The sequence below is a fragment of the Numida meleagris genome, chromosome 2 (assembly GCF_002078875.1).
Source record: "Numida meleagris isolate 19003 breed g44 Domestic line chromosome 2, NumMel1.0, whole genome shotgun sequence".
NCBI classification, from domain to species: Eukaryota; Metazoa; Chordata; class Aves; order Galliformes; family Numididae; genus Numida; species Numida meleagris.
Genome location: NC_034410.1, coordinates 23,122,286 through 23,135,968, shown reverse-complemented (window position 1 = coordinate 23,135,968; position 13,683 = coordinate 23,122,286). Strand labels below are relative to the sequence as shown.

Here is a 13,683-nt window from a genome sequence, read left to right as displayed (position 1 = left end):
CAAACTTGACTTAAAATTTATCAACAAACAACAGATTTTTGGAGGGTGTTCAAGATCATAATAGAGAAAGCTGTCAAATTTGAAATAAACTATTTTGTTAGTAGGAAGTGGGAAGAACACCAAAATGGGTGAATTCCACCAAATTAGTGAAACATTACTATCCTCCAGTGACTGACATAAGTATGTATTAATTCTGCTGAATATAATATGTCTATATAATATAATATAATATATGTTGTAAGAAGATATATTGTCCTTGATCCTAATTATGAATGCTTTTTTTTTCATTAAAACCTTGGGGTTTGATCATATGACTAGCTATTCTGTATAACTTCATTGGTATTGTTATATACACACTGCATAGCATGTATTTGAATAAAACCCAGGCTCTCGAGCCTTTAGACATTCAAGTGAGAAAACCCAGTCTTTGGTCATACTCTTCTGTGTAGCTATCAGAACCAGCAGCTATTGGTACATACATCAAATTGAAATGAGGTCTATATATAAAGGTGGAATTTTCTATCTTATTTTCATACCTGATTATAAACCTTATGACAAGATGGATATTTGTAAGTAACTGCGACACTGCAGCTTCTGCTAGTCAGCTGGTTGCAGTACAGTCAGATAGAACAGTGCTGGAGGAGGCAGTTCTGCCCTCATCTCCACAACTTTGTCCCAGCTCTGGTATTGTGCTGAAGTAATGCACTCACCTATACCAACAGACTTCTCCTTCTCTAGTTTGGGTGTATGGGACAGCAGCAGTGGAGAGGTACTAAGAATGGGAGTTTGGGATTTGAAGAATTAATGTTGCCTAAAATCCTCTTTCTGAGATACACATAGGCTTCATTTACTCCACAGAAACCTTGTAAATGCCTGAAGACTTGGACACCCACTTCATGTGTGATAATAAATAAGCAATACTGTGTAGAGTAAACTAGAGCAGAACACATTGTCATAAATCTATTGGACAGTCATTGAATGGACATTTAAAGCCAGACAAAGGAAATGAACACAGAAATCCAATATTTAGCTGACTTTAATAATGCATCTGTTCATACCTCCAATATGTACAATATACTAAATATACTATTATTTTGTCACAGACAAAATAATATCTTTGCTTTTGAAGCAAGTAGCGGTAAACCACTTCTTTATTCACCAGAGATAGAGAGATTAGCTACTTATAGAATCATAGAATCATTAAGGTTGGAAAAGACCTCTAGGATCATCTAGTCTAACCATCATCCCATCCCCACCATGCCCACTAACCCATGTTCCTCACTTCTTCCATTTAAGCCTCCACTTGCTTCTTCTGCCTGTAGTTTCACACCCTCTCAGCTGTTTGGATTTGTTTCCATAAGTACATGTACTTTCTTGAGGAACTCATCCTCATAAACGTGTGTGCGCTGGCAGCCAGGAAGGCCAACTATGTTCTGGGCTGCATTAAAAGAGGAGTGGCCAGCAAGGAGCGGGAGGTGGTGGTCCCCCTCTACTCGGCTCTTGTGAGGCCCCATCTGGAGTACTGCGTCCAGGCCTGGGGGCCCCAGCACAAGAAGGACATGGAGCTCTTGGAACGAGTTCAGAGGAGGGCGACCAAGATGATCAGAGGGCTGGAGCACCTCTCCTATGAGGAAAGGTTGAGGGAACTGGGCTTGTTTAGTTTGGAGAAGAGAAGGCTCCGGGGAAACCTCACTGTGGCCTTCCAGTACTTGAAGGGAGCGTATAAACAGGAGGGGGAATGATTGTTCACGAGGGTGGAGATGTAGGTTTGATATTAGGAGGAAGTTTTTCACATAGAGGGTGGTGACGCACTGAAACAGGTTGCCCAGGGGTGTTGTGGATGCCCCGTCCTTGGAGGTGTTCAAGGCCAGGCTGGACGTGGCTGTGGGCAGCCTGGTCTAGTGGTTGGCGACCCTGCACTCAGCAGGGGGGTTGAAACTCGATGATCTTTGAGGTCCTTTTCAACACAGGCCATTCTATGATTCTATGATTCTATGATTCTATGATTCTATGGTAAACACAATTATTCTTGCCTTGCTCTTACGCAATACTGATATCAAAAATATTTTTATAGTTGGTTTTAATTCTCTCTTAACCATTTATAAAACCATAGTAAAAATTAAAAATGGAATTAATAATGGAACCTAATCACTTATACACCTGCCAGCTCAATTTTTGCACTCTTTTAAAATTAAATTGCAAAACTAAATTGTATCCATTAGTTTGCTGTGAGTGACCCAACAATAATATCAGAAATACTTTCAAATTGCTGGACATACGGCTGTGCACATGCCAGCTTACATCCTGCTGAACATGTAGGTCACAGGTACATGTATACATGCAGTCCTGTTTTGCAATATGCTGTGCCCAGAGCCTCCTTTGCCATACAGTGACATTGCCATTGCGCTCCCTCTGCTATGTTCTGCTTCCTGTAAGTCAGTTTGTAGCACTTAGCTTATAATTTTTAATTGGGGATGACTGGAACACAAGGGAGCACAGCATTACACTAGTGCAAATCCAAAGATCTGGATACACATAACCAACTGTGAATGTAGCCCATACCAAGTGTGATTGTCCATTGAAAGTAAACGTGCTCTGATTTTGTGCTACATAACAAGCAAAAAGCTTAGCAGTCTGATTTGCCCCACCAATGAGCCATCATTCAGTGATAAACCCAACAGAAATAGTTTAATAAAATCATATATCAGGATTGACAATAGAGTCATATGTTATTTATTTATTCACTGCAAAGAAATCTGCTGTCTTAAAGCCAGTTTTGCTTCACAATGTTAGAAATATTTGCTGCTGAATAAATATTTCATTTGTGAATTTACCTGATGTAATGGAAGTGCGGATGTTTTTTATTTGTCACCACATTGACTTATATATAATCATAACTAAGAAAGCTGCCTAGTATCTCAGATTTAACTTTTTGAAACAGACAGGGAAAGCCACCAGCAGAAACCAGGTGATAAGTGGAGTGCTGGAACTGAAGCCATGAATACTATCAGCAAACAGTTGCATGTATGATAAAGAGGCTAGACTGGAAATATAGTTTGAAATCTCATAAGAAGCTATAATTGTTAATGAAACTGTCCCCAATGGATTTCTCTGACACAAATGAAACACAATAGGAGGCAAATAGTAAACTTAAGATCTAACTGGACCGTGCTGGTGCGACCTGAAACATGACTGACGCTTCCCTTACTACATTGCAATGATTTCACCCCAGTTCTGCATTGGCAAACTAATTGTTTCTGCCCTTCAGCATGTAGAAAAGGATAGACATTGCTATGAAGCATGAAAGATGGATTAAAATGTTACACTTTCTTTTGTCTCAATTCTGCTCATGGGCTTATTAATCCTTGACAAAAACTTTGAGTCTTAGTCCACTCAGAACGGCTCTCTGATTTTGTATATTGCTAGAAGATAAAATATGATGCTCTTATCGTCAGAAATCTAACAGATGATTTTGTACACTAAAGCAAAAAATGATTTATATTCCAGTACATTGTGCAGACAAGTTATTCCAGACTTTTCCAACTAAAAGTCAGTAGTTCAGAGACAGTCTGATTTCTAGGGGAAAAGAATAGTTACTCTGGAAAGGAAGAATAGGTTTTAGCAGAAACTGAGATATCTGCTAGAGCATGATATCAAAGAAAAAAAAAAGCCTGTTCCTTTCTCTCATGATGTGTCTTTATTGTAATGGAGAAAATGCCAAATGTATTAGCAAATATTATGGACTTGTGAAGGAAGAGATTTATATATTTATTTTCAGGTGGCCAGTGCTCAAATAACTCAAAATGAATGGTTACATTGATCCCTATATTGATTCCTATATTTCTTTCCAAGCATTTTTAAGAGCCGACTAGCAATAAGGAGTGCTAAACAACAGTCTTTTCATTTTAAATCCATTTTCATTTCCAGAAGGTGGTCAGCAACTATTTAAATTATACTTCTTTGTACATGGAAGAAAACAATCTAGAAGGGAAAAGTGACTTTTATCAGTGAAAGGAGTCAGCCGGACACTTATCTTCCATCTCCTTTCGTGCTTCTGAAGTCTCTGGCTGGGGCTCCTTTCCTCCCACTGGTGGAACTTGTAGCTCGTTCCCCAAGTGGTGCTCTTCTCTTCCAGTAGAATCCAATGATGCTTCCCAACACCCCTGAGTTTATTCCATAATTTCTTACACTCCTTATCTTGCAAAATGTGGTTGAGATTAATTTGCATAAACCGATTCCATTTTCAGGACACATTTATAAAGTCATTTACATAGCTGATGACTGCATTTCAGTGAGAGATTCATAGCATGGCTTCTGGTCTTCTGCTAACTGAGGTAAGAAAAGTATTACTTATGTAAAAGTAATAATAGTATCCTGCAATTCCATACAAATCTACTAATAATTCAGCTCTGGGAAGAAAACAACCTTTTCACTTTCCCTTCTTAAATGTCATTTAAAATCCCCATTAGTGTTCCATGAAATACAGCCCTATCCATCAGTGTGTTATGGTCTCTCGGTTAGAGTTTCAGCTCTTTTGCTGTTTGTTCACATTGCGCATAAACAATTTTATTTAGCTCTAAGTTTGTATTCCCCAGAGTTCCAGGAAAACTAAGCTCTTAAGAGACCAAAGATGAACAGTTATACTCTTTTTAGAAACCTGGCTAGAATTTCCTGCTATCACAGTTCACATGTGATATCTTGAAAGTTGGTGTTGTCTTATACAAAAACTGTGAAGAAAATCAAAGTCAAGGTGTACCAAGTCATAATGAACACCTCAGTATACAGGTGGCAAAAGTGCACCAGAATGGATCTTATTCTCATTTTAAACTGGCTGTGATGTTCACATCCATTGTATCCTGTGAGTATCCAGCAAAGATTCAATGTCTTTTGACAATTCTGCCAGATTCTTTTTGAGAATTCTGGTAGGCAGAGGCAGTGAGCATCACAGCTCCCTTTGCAATTTCATACACAGCATCAACTCCTTGCTCTTGTAACTGTATGGATCATGTACAAGGCTTTAAGTTATCTCAGCCTCTCCACATGTTTTCTTCCAGCCTAAGCAGGTCTCGCTTTCCCTTTCCTATCTCGTTTCCTCAGCAGAGGAGACTTGCCCAGCTGTATGGGGAGGATGTCTGTCTCCCAGTCAGACTGTTCCCAAGGAAAAATGCCTTTCTTTCTACATTTAAAAAATATATATTCTGAATGTGCTAAAGCACGGTAGGTATTGAATACTTCTTGGTAATATTTGATATGGAACGTTGCTCCATAAGACTGGAATAGATTGTCATACATTTATTTAGCCCATGGTAAGTCAAAACCTTGAACAGACTCAGAGGAAAGCTCTTTTTATATAGCTACTTGGTGACATGAGTGAACAGGACTTTGCAAACTTGTCTCCACGTTCTGTAGTTTATTCATAAAACCACAAAATCCAAGGCAGGTCCATCATAACATATAGCTTCTTTTACCAAGATGGAAAATATTTTTAATGGAAAAGTTTTTCCATTTCATTCTAAAAATTGAATAAATTGATTTATTTTTGAATATTAATATATTTTTCTTGTTTGTGTGCCTTTTTTTCTCTTTATAATGTTTCATTCACTGCTAAAGTTTGGCAGAAAATATAATGCTCAAAATGACTTACGCTAACAGGATTCATACGGGTTATAAGATGTCAGGGAGAGGTCTCATTGCCTTTGTATATAACATTCAAGGTAGACCATATCATACGACTCAATTGTAATGCAAAAAGCATGATCATTCCTCTCCACTGACTTTAGGGGAGGTATCATATCTTTGTGTATAATTTACATGATGGATTGGGTCATTTGATTCTGTAATGCAAACAGTGAATATTCTTCTTCGACTGAATTTGAATAATACTTTCCCAAGGCATTCTGCATTTCACAATCTTAGAGCACGTTAGTAAAAATGATTAAATAAGCCTCTTTATGTCTTTGGCAAGAAATCCACATTTTAGTGGAATTGGGAAAAGAGAGGAACAGAGATGTTAAAGATTTGGCTCCATTTCATTAATTTCTCTTGCAAGTTTAAAGACCACTCTCCATCCTGCATATCACTTCACAGCCACACTTTCTGAGCTGGGATCTGCACTGCGCGCTGCAGGAGATACAAGAAAATACTGCCTAGGCAGCACCGTGTATGCCTACACTCCCTGGTACCATGTCTGGAGGCACAGAGGCAGAACTAGATCCAGACCTGCTCTCTTAGCAGGTCACTGAGATTTCTCTCTGGGGCTTGGCACGGAACCCCTTCCTGTCTTTCAGGTTTCCTTTGATTCATAAAGAGCATGACTCAGATCTGACAGCGGTAGATCAAGCGTGTCATGTACACAACCGTGTTGAACATGAACATGTACAGCACAGGCTGAACACACCAGACTTGTATCAGAAGGATTGTGTACCCACAGCAGCTCCAGTGCTCTGTGCTCCGAGCTTTGGCACTGGAAGAGCTGACCTGCAAGTGCTGAGCACACCCCAGGCACTACAGCCAGGTGCTTCAGACCAGCCTTCCTTGCTGTCTGCTTTTGCTATCCTTTCCAGACTTCTTTCTAGCATTAATTTCTTAAGAACTGGAATCTCCAGAAAGAGCAATATGGAGTCGCTCACATTGCAGTTGGTCATGATTTGTCCAGACACAGAAAATTTCATCTCCTAAAACAGAAAAATGTGTCCAGAATCATCTGTGCCCTTACTGTGGTCAGTGATGATCCATGAAGGAGGAATGTGGTCTGCAGTTTATAGCTCTGAGTGGTCTGCACAGCAGACAGTGGTCTAGACTTCTCAGGAAGGAGCAATCAGAGGAACTCTTGAAACCAGATCCATGACCACAAATCCTGCTAAGAAACGAGTATGCTCTGGAGCCCTGAGGGAATACTTCATTTAAATGGAAGGGAGAAGAATGGAGTATGCCCGGTCATGGGCATACTGACCTGTATTCTGAGGTGTCCCTTCCGAATACCACCAAGCCTGTAACATTTCCCCTTAATGTTGGCCTTGTGCCACAACTTTTGTGCCTCTTCAAAAGAAGCGCCTTAGGGAAAAGAGAACTCCCTGTCATCTTACCTGGGACACTGCTCAGGTCTCACATGCACAGCCAGAAAACTCTGCAGCAGCTCTGCTTCTTCAAGTTGTTCTGTAAAGCTAGTGGGATCATACTAGGGTATATACCCAGCTACACACCTGAACCTGCTTCACCCCTATGGTTCTGTACAGAAATGTCGGGAAGACTCAGCACATGCACAAGATCCCTCTGCCCGCCTTCAAATCTGCTCACAGCCAGTGCTCAGAAACGGCTGGGAATATGTAGGTAATCTCAGTGAATATGTATGTGACTGCAGAAGCCAAGGGGTCAAAAGCAAATAATGCTCTTATGTAGGCAGTGAGGTGAGCCATGGAGTTGGCATGATGCAGTACAAGAGCTAGATGTTGTTGCTGGGTTTGGCCATTTAAAGAACCTGCTGTGTAAATGCACATGAAGTCCTTCAGGCTGCAACGTCCTATTGAGAAAGTCTCTGGAGCACCCCAAAATGAAAGTGCATGTACAACTTCCGAGATTACAGACAAGTTTCCATAACCTAATACCAGGATATCCTCATCTTAGAATATTTCATTCCAGGTAATGCCAGCCACCCCAAAGCATATTTTGCTAAGAGAGGACATAAAGGTAGGCAAGCTAAGCACTAACAAAATTTGTCTACACCAGAATATGCTATTTAAATTTTGATGTGAAATTACGTGTTTGACAGATGCTAAAACAGAGTGCTCTAGGGAAATACAATAAATGTCAGCAGAGGATCATGAAGATAGATAACATGATTACTAAAGCATAGCCTTTAAATATGTACATAATGCATCACTTAAATGACAGCCTTATTGAATAACAGCATTTATTTCTAATATATGAGATTATCCTAATAATCTTATTTAAAGAAAAACGTTCTTTACAAATGAAGATACATGAAGTTCAGACATGCACATGTACATTTTCTTTTCCATCAGTGGGGTATATGGTCTCAGTGTTCCTGTAGTAAACAAACATTTGCATTTTAACTTTATGAGTTTCCAACGAAGGTACAATTAAAATAATGATCATGTAGCATATAGATTCAACTGAAGAGCACTGAGTAGAGTTAGCCTGTGTGTAATGTTATCTCCAGACTTCCAAATAATTCAGAGGAAAGTTATTCTGTATAAGCCATCAACCTGAGACTCTCCCCTCTTTTGGCATCTCAGGAAAGAGATTTGGGTGAGAAGGTTCAGTTGAATCATTAGATTTCCTCAGTGAGATGTCTCAAAATTACCAACCCATCTTTGCTTGGCTATGCAGAAACAAAGATGGCAATTGTTTAAGGGGATGGCGGTCATCTGAGCAGCAGGGCAAAAAAAGGTGATGGCTAGTGTGGATAAGCTGAAAAAAGCCTCCTCAGCAACACATAAAAGGGAAAGAAAATGTGCCGGATAAGATCACTGCTTAATTTGCCACAAGTCAAACAGCAGGGAACAGAGCTCCAGCAGGCCAGGGCCAACTCTCAGAGAGGAAAAATGTATGGGCAGCCTGGTAGGCTTTGAGCCATAAGCCAGGACGCAATCCACGACAGCAGTGCTGGTGAGCCTTGAACCAGGGAGCAGCTTGCCCGTGGGCATGAGCTGCTGGACCTCAAGACATCCACAAAAGGGCACAGGCGTGGTGGCCTTGAACTGTGGGTAAATGGCGTAGAACATTTTTATCCTGTAGGCAGCCCTGCAGACCTTTTGCCTAACACGACCCCTAAGAGGAAAAAAGATTCTGGTTATTATCCAATTAAAAATTTTAGAGGTACAGCTTGTAACAACTATACAGTGAGTGTTTGTATGTGGTGGGACACATCTGTAGATTGTTCTTTAATATGAACTCATAGATCATGCATTTATGTGCCTGTGCAACTGAGCTAATTATTTTTTTGTTGTTGCTATTTTCAAGTGAATGGAATTACTTCTGTTGGTGAAAGTGCTGTGGAGGCAGAAATCGTTCTTCATGGCCTATCATAAAACATGATCTATGTTTGCTTTTAACTTGTTTTACAGAAAGCCATGAAAAGAAGCTATAGCTTTCAATTCTGAAATAAAACAATCCTTTCTACGCTGTAAATAATGTTCCTTTCTGCACTGCAATTACTTCAGTCTTTGATTCCATGCCATAAAAACAGAAAAAAATTTGCCACTGACTTCATTAAAAGCTACCTCATGTCCTGAAATTTTTGATAAATTAAGAGTTTTTTTTCTTAGAAGTGCACTGATTCATCTTTATGGATTACAATGCTATATTTTCTTCCCAGTTGATACACTGTATCTGAAAAATAATACAGTTATAGAAATTATCCAATACCTGTTCTTGTGGCATAACATAAAGCTATGCAGAAATCCACAGCTAAACTCCAAAGGAGCCACGACAGTGCAGGAGGGCTCATCTTCCATTAGCACCATGTTCCAGTACAGGCAATCAGCCCTGCTTGCAACATTCTAAGAAAACAAACTTCATAAAGGCGCTTTGAATGGATAATTTAACTGAGATGGTCTTTCTGGAGAACAAGGGACTTGCGAGAGCTTTTGCAGATTTATGTTCAGGCATTAGTATCTCTAATCAGTCATCAAACTAATTGTTTTGTGCACAATTTGTTGACCTATCGGGAAACTAATGAGAATTAAGGAAGTACATGATGTTTTTATTTTTCAAGTAACTCCACAGTGGCCAAACACAAAGCTAGCACAAAACTAGCTCAGAATCAAGGAATCCTGATTTGCATTCTCAGTTTTTTCTTTCTGGACAAGGAAGAAATTAGGATGCCTACTCATTTGTCTTCAGAATTGTGCTGCAGGAAAGTGCTCTGCCTAGATACATGTCTGCAGAACATCTCTCCCCTCCCTGAAATTCACTATGCTTAAAGTCTCTGTTTTTATTGAATTCTCTACTTTGACTGGTGAAAACCTTTCCTACGTGGCTGAAAGGTCAAAATAAACAGAACTCAAATAATCAAATTACTGCTTAATTGCATCTTATGAAGCATTGGAACTGAGTGCTCCAGTCATCCCATACATTTGTTTTACTGAAATGAAAAATATTACTTCCACTTCCACTTCTTATTTTAAATGTATTAGCCCTCCTCTTTAGACATTACAGTTATTAATGTTCAGGCTACTGCAACGGCTCTGAATTCTTATCACTCATTCAGCTGATATTATTACCCCGTCAATGCTGACATCAGAAATGGTACCTTAATATGAGAGAAAGAAGTCACGGCTGGAATTATTCATAGATTACACAGCACACACTGCTTGGGAGATAAAGAATCAGTGGAGCTGTTTTTTTTAATAAAAATTTATAGCTTGATCCAAAGTCAATACAAAAATTCTCCACAACTTCAGTATATTTTGATTCTAGCCCTCTGTAATGAAATTTAGGAGGGAGACCATCACTTGGGCCCATAGCCTTCCTTCTCTACTCTGAAGCAATTTAACAGCACTGACAAGAAATCTATAAAAGTACAGCAGAGGTGTGTGGGACTGTTCCCCACAGAATCAAACAAGAGATGGAGCAGTTTATGCTACTAAAAAGTCGTGAAAGGAAAGAAAAAGAAGAATCACAGAATTTAGCAGCAACAATTAAGTAAATAATAAACACATTTAAATGTTACTATCCTTGAGCAAAGATAAAGCTCAATACTTCCCAAACATAGCTAATATCAAAATGAGAGAAAGAAGCCTTCTCTGCGAGTTAAAAAGTTGATTCACTAAAGTAAAAAAGACTGCATTGTCTTTCTTCAAATATCCTCTTCAGTAACAGCCACTTTCTGCTGATGCTGCTTAACCTGTTGCTTCTCCTTCCCTCAGCTGCTGCGTCACTGCTGAAATGTCCAAGTTCCCCTCACCCTGAGGACTCCCTGAGGATAACGTTTTGCTATGATTGGAAAAAAAACAAGAAATACCAAATTCAAGAACAAGAAAAAATGTGATATGCATTACAGCTGTGAATGTATATAATACACATTGTATAATTTGTTCTAAGTGTACATAGTGACTTGTAAAATCTTACTATGAGTTTAGATGGCTTTTCAGCCTGTAATTATATACATGTACAATGCTATGAGACAGTCAGTCTTTGTAGGTACAAAACGCTAGCAGTCTTTTGAATCTTTGTATGGAAAGGCCTAGGATCACTGGGCATAGGTGTCCAGTTCTGTATATTCAAGGAAGCTCTCCTGATTCCCAGCTGTGCAATTTTATCAAAGATAACAGGACTTTCCAGAGGTTGAATCTCATCCCATTAGTATCTTGTAAATCCAATAAAAGGATATTTTGGCAGGCACTTGGTAAAGTTTGTTATTAAAAAGGTCCAGAAAAAGAACATAATTTGAAAACATAATGAGATGAGGTGACGTCAAATCTTACCGTAGAATCGTAGAATGGTTTGGGTTTGAAGGGACCTTCAAGATCATCTAGTTCCAAACCCCCTGCTATAGGCAGGGACACCTCCCACTAAACCAGGTTGCTCAAAGCCCCATCCAGCCTGGCCTTGAATGTGTCCAGGGAGGGAGCATCAACAACCTCTCTGAGCAAGCTGTTCCAGTGTCTCACCACCCTCACAGTAAAGAATTTCTTACTCTGTGTTGCCACCTGCCCTTACAAAAAGTCCCTCCCCAGCTTTCCTGTAGGCCCCCTTTGGATACTGGAAGACCGCTATAAGGTCCCCCCGGAGACTTCTCCTCTCCAGGCTGAAGAGCCCCAGCTCTCTCAGCCTGTCCTCGTAGAGGAGGTGCTCCAGCCCTCTGATCATCTTTGTGGTCCTCCTCTGGACCTGCTCCAACAGCTCCATGTCCTTCTTGTGCTGGGGGCCCCAGAACTGGATGCTTATACCAGAAATAAGTTGTCATCTTTGATGGAAACACATTAAGATCTGAAACAGCCTCAGTTCTTTTTGACGATATTAACTAAAATGTTGAAGCACTGTGATGAGTGAAACTGAGAGGTTTTCTGTACTTGCAGTGATTTACTTACATACTCATAATTAAGGAATATCAATACTGAATGCACAAACTATTCTGCTTGAGGCTCGCATGATTAATTCTTTGCTTGACAGTCTAAATATGAACAACAGCAGCTATGATCAACCTCCTTCAAACATGTACGGTATTTAGAAAGGCATGGTTTTACATAGCATCTTCTTGTCTTCTTGATTGCAGTAGATGGAGAATACAACCAGGAAGAATAACATTGATGATAATACTAAGTTCAGTGTCAGTGTTATGGGAGGAGGCACCTGACTGACCAGACTGACTTCTTTTAAAAGAAGCATTTGGAGGGTTCTTAATTGCTAAATGGCATTACAATAAATTAGGATAATAAGTAAAAAGGATACTGATGAAAGATGCTGAAAGATGTTCCTTACTCCTTTTTTAAGATACCAAATCTTAATTATTTTGTGATCTAGTTTCTACATGGTTAGTGCAATAATTTTATTTGGAAATGTCTCATCAGCTGTTACTTAATTGTGAAATGAATCAAACTGTGACTACCTTTTTTTTTTTTTTTAAATAATTGCAGCTTACTACTTAAGAAAACAGCGATTGAAATATTTGATACTAACATAATGCCATATCAGCTTTTCAGCTCTCAAATGATGACTGTAACTTGCTAGGGTGTTTTCACAGCCTGTAAGTGTTGGAAGTAGAGTGCTAATCATGCTGACTGCAAAAACCTGTTTATCAAACATGTAAGAACAATGTCAATCTAGCTACTAATTAAATAATTCAATGATAATACTTCCATTATTATTATCATGCTAATAAGATTCCTTTGCTTTCATTTGTGTATTGGAAGTTTAATTATACGGGATCTTTTCAGACAGCTTCTTTTTTGTTATTCCTTTTTTTTTTTCTTCATATTGTCTTTGTGATAAGAGTCCTGGAGTAATCTACTAATAAACTGTTTGCTATGTAAATTATTCATCTAGTCTAACTGGAGCCAGTAAGAAAAGGCTCCTGTTGTCAGGATGTGTGGGACATCCCTTTTATGAAGAAAACAAAAAAGAGATAGCAATCATTGATCAGTATTTTGGGGAAAGGAGAGAGAGCGGTCATGTGCTGGAATGGGCTGCCCAGGAGGTGGTGGAGTCACCATCCCGGGAGGTGTTCAGGAAACATTTAGATGTTCCACTGAGGGAAATACTGGTGATAGGTGGACGGTTGGACTGCATGGTCTTAGAGGTCTTTTCCAACCTCGGTGATTCTATGATTCTATGACACACCTATGCAGGCTGCTCATAAAAACACAGGACAGATCAGCTTGCAAACTGCATAAGGCTTAATCTTCTTATTTGCTTTTTCTTCCTATACGTTGCCTTTGATTAAAAAAATACGTTGATCAGTCATCTCAAAAACCACTTGTGACTGCTTGCTGAGGCTTCCCGACAGGAGCGACTGGGGATGCCGAGAACAGCCACAAAGCAAGCAGAAGTAACAATTAATCATAGAATCACTAAGGTTGCAAATGACTCCTAAGATCACCTAGTCCAACCCCAAGCACCGACCGCTGTCCGGTAGCAGTGCCTGCAGACGGCCCCTCGCGGCACGACCCTCCCTCCCCTCAGCAGCGCGGCGCCTCCCGCGCGCGGCTCGGCACTACACTT

At 39.7% G+C, this 13,683-nt stretch overlaps 1 long non-coding RNA gene across 2 annotated transcripts; it reads right to left on the bottom strand.

Annotated features, from left to right (window-relative positions):
- On the bottom strand, positions 7,896–13,663 carry LOC110395037. 2 transcript variants are annotated; one of them, XR_002436115.1, is made up of 2 exons: positions 13,585–13,663; positions 7,896–10,956 (listed from the first exon to the last, which is right to left on the bottom strand). It is a non-coding gene; the product is annotated as an uncharacterized LOC110395037 (long non-coding RNA). The 2 variants fall into 2 exon arrangements; XR_002436116.1 differs by lacking the exon at positions 13,585–13,663 and adding an exon at positions 12,643–13,187.